Source organism: Triticum aestivum, chromosome 7D, assembly GCF_018294505.1.
Source record: "Triticum aestivum cultivar Chinese Spring chromosome 7D, IWGSC CS RefSeq v2.1, whole genome shotgun sequence".
NCBI classification, from domain to species: Eukaryota; Viridiplantae; Streptophyta; class Magnoliopsida; order Poales; family Poaceae; genus Triticum; species Triticum aestivum.
Window position 1 is genome coordinate 389,557,048 of NC_057814.1, and position 3,780 is coordinate 389,560,827.

Sequence of the window (3,780 nt, forward strand, 5' to 3'; positions counted from 1 at the left end):
GACGACTCTTGGTCATCCGGCCCACAGCGTATCCCTTGAGCCCTTCGAAGCTGCCCTTCAAGAACTCAAATCCACCGTGCGCTGGCCCCACGGTGGGCGCCAACTGTCGTGGAATTGTCACGGCAGATGTCCTCAAGCTAGGACTTAGTCGTGGAGCCATCGCCGCTAGGAAGCTTGAAGGGGTTAACGGGACAAGGAACACGAGGGTTTATACTGGTTCAGCCCCTTACGGTGAAGGTAAAAGGCTACGTCCAGTTGAGGTGGTATTGATTAGGGTTTCGATGACCAGGGAGCTTAACTGCTATGCCTGGCTCTCGATGAGATCTTTCTTGTCCTTGAACCGCTGCCGGGTCGTCCCTTTATATAGAGAGGTTGACGCCCTGCAGCTCTCAGAGTCCCGGCCGGCTCATAAAAGTGTCCGGCTCGGACTCTCAACTATTCTTGTTTTACACTACAAGTCTCGCCATACGGCGGTTTATCACTACGGGCCTTAAGCCGTCTCCAGGTCTTAAGCCCATCTTTGGCCCACTGTCGGGGATATACCCCGCGGTATGACCCGGCCGGACTTGGCGCTTCACCGTGACCTGCCGGAGGACTGGAGACTCACGGGTCTGGCGGCTCACTGTCAGACGACTCACTGGCAGACGACTCACTGTCAGACGACTCACGGATGACCCCGACGGCGGGTCAGATAGAAGACTGGGCCCAAGGCTCAGAAGGCCGGCTCATGTTATGATGGGCCGGCTTAAGAAGAAAGGGATGACGAATATCTCCTCTACGAGGAAGCAAGACCCGGACTTGTAATTAACTTGTAAGAGAAGATAGACTAGTCCTAGTCCTACTAGGACTCCACATGTAACCCGCCCCTCTAACTTATATAAGGAGGGGCAGGGCACCCCAAAGAGGGACAAGCAACAAGAAATAATCTCTAGGGCTAAACACCGAGAGCCGGAGCCGGCGACTCTCCCGTGATCATAATGAGACCTAGCCACAAACAGCATGTAGGGTTATTACCGGATGATGTTTCCCGGGGCCCGAAGCTGTCTAAACCCTTGTCTTGTGCGTTGATCCGCCCTGCGTCTCTCATCCCAATCAACCCCTCTCAAGCTACTACATAGATGCGCTGGCCTCACGACTAAGTCCTCACACTAAGGACATCTGCCGTGACAATTCCATGACAGTTGGCGCCCACCGTGGGGCGTGCACACGGTGGTGTTGAGTTCTTGGAGGGATCTCTTCTAGGGATTGAGAGTTCACAATTTTCCGGATGAAGAAGAGCCGGCTTGGAAAAACTAGCATCAGCTTCAAAGCTTCAAGTTCATCAATTTAGATTTACAATCTGTGGAGCTTAACGTCAACTGCGGTGACTTGTAATCCGCCGAGATGAAGAACAGATCGATTTCGTCGACTGTAGCGGGCGTATCAAGTCATGCCCGTATCCGAGTCAAACCAGTAAAAGTTGTAGAGAAAAAAGGGGAAAGTTATCTATGACCAAGGAGGATATGGACTCCGAGTTGTCCTTGCGCGCTTCTGAAAAAAAAGACCGCAACTATCACGGCTGTATCGGACCGGCGCTGACACGTCGTGGCCTTTGTCTCATCGGCGTGGTTGTATCCGCCTCTGCCGTGACCTCCATGGCCGGTCCTCGCCGGCGCACCTTCAACCGTCGAGCCTCACCTTGCCCTGCCTCTGAGCTGGCCCTGCTGAGCCGTCTCTGTTGCGGTCTAGCGCCTCAAATCGCCCTGGCCACACCTCTGCATCGGACTTACCTCGTCCAGGCCGAGTTGACCCGACCTCGAATCGCTTCCGCCGTGGTGTTAAGCGCTGAGCTGCCGTGCCTTGCCTCCGGATTGTGGAGGACCACCTTGAGTCGCCTGTCTCCGATTACAACCCGGACCCTGCCTCACCAAGTCGCCTCTGGGTCACTGTGGTCCGCCCCGCTGTTGAGCCGTTCTTCTCCAACCCGCCGGCGCGTCTTTGCCACCAGGCTAACCTCGTTGATGCGCCACCGCACCTGCGGTGCTCGTCTGCTGAGCCGCCCAGCTCGGGCCCTGCTGTGACCCGCCTCGCTTGTTGTGAACTGCCGCCATGCGATGAGCCACCGCTGCGGGCTCACCGGCGCGCTGCCGTTCCTCACGACCATGGCTCCGCCTCTACGTGTACGACATGGAAAAGGGATTGGACTGCGGTAAGAAGTTAAACCCTGTTGCTGAGGCCTTCGCCGCTGGAACCAGCTTCCGCCGTGACCCGCCCCGATCAAGTTGCCTTGGGCCCCGCTCTGCATCCGCATCAAATTGCCGCCGTCACGTCTACGACCTCACGTGAGCCGGCTCCAAAAGTGCTCGTCCGCCTGGCCTCACCATGGCCACTACGGCCCTGCGCTAAAGTCGCCGCCCTTTGCTGCTCAAACCGGGATTCGTTCCTCTCCTCCGGGTCAACTCCACTCCGAGCCGCCCTCGCCGCCGTGTCGCTCGCATCTGAGTCGCCGCCTTGGCCTTATGTCCGCGCTCGCGTGCCTATCACCCGAGCATCGCACAAGCCACCCGGGCGAATGACGATGCCGTGCCTACGCCTGCTGTTGTTTCTGCTTTGAGCTGCATGAATTGTCCCCTTCACGGTGCTCCAAGCCCGCTGGCTCCGCTTCTGCTGGCTGTCAGGTTGCTCGTCGCCGGTTACCTGCTGGACTCCCTCGCGACCTGCCGCCATGGCCTCAAGCTACCGCAGAGCAGTCCGTCGACCGCTTCTTCTGTTGCGCCATAAGCCGCTGCCTGGCTGCTTTTCCGCTGCGCCATGAGTCACTACGCGTCGAGCCGTCTTTGCCTCTGAGCTGCTTCATCACCGTGGAGCCAACTCACCGCTACCTTCAAAGTCGCTGTACCAACCTGTCGGCTGCCAGCGCGAGTAACCGTTTTTTGCCCGTATAGCGCTTCAACCTGCTATGCCGCACCTCCTGTTGCGCCCTTGCATGTTCACCTGAAAGCTGCGGGCTATTTTCTGAAGAAAGGAAAGCAGGGAACGGATTGGGAAGTTGAGAAAGAAAAGAAAGAGGCTGCAGTCCCGTGAGTTCTCCATGATCAGACATGGTCCCACGAATAAACTAAATGTATTGGTACAATTATCATCAGGCTTTGGCACGATTTCCAAAGGGGGCCATCATACACCAGGAAGAAGATTAAAGCCAAAGCGTGACAAGGGGTCACATAATAAGTGATTAGGAATCACATCAGATCACTGTTTTGCTGTTGTTGGTTATTTTTTCTCTGGCATGATAAAGCTACAGCGCAACACTGATTTTGGCACTGTCCAATGGACACGAGCGGAGCCTGTCGGCAAAGAAAGAAAAAAGAAAAGGTGGAGCTAGTGTTACACCAGAAGCATCAAATGCAAATATTCCAGTATGGACAAGCGGACCAGAAAGGGCTTAAATCGCCATTGAAATTACTGGAGATTATCTACGGACGTCATGCATAAATCATTTGTCGTCCGGACAACTCAGCCGACTCTCTCGTCCGCGCCGGCTTACGACGCCGCTGTTGGCTCATCTGTCTGCTCCCGCGGCCGACTCTCTCGTCCGCGCCGGCTTACGACGCCGCTGCTGGCTCATCTGTCTGCTCCCGCGGCCGACTTGATCGTGATTGATTTCAGTTTCACCGTGGTGATCATCAACTCCGCGGTGGATAATTTCCGGTTTAACATATCAGGTGAAATCCATTCAGTATGTTTTTATATTTCATATTGCTTTCATTAAAAGAGCAATTACTCTGGTTTGCAAGTTCTCCA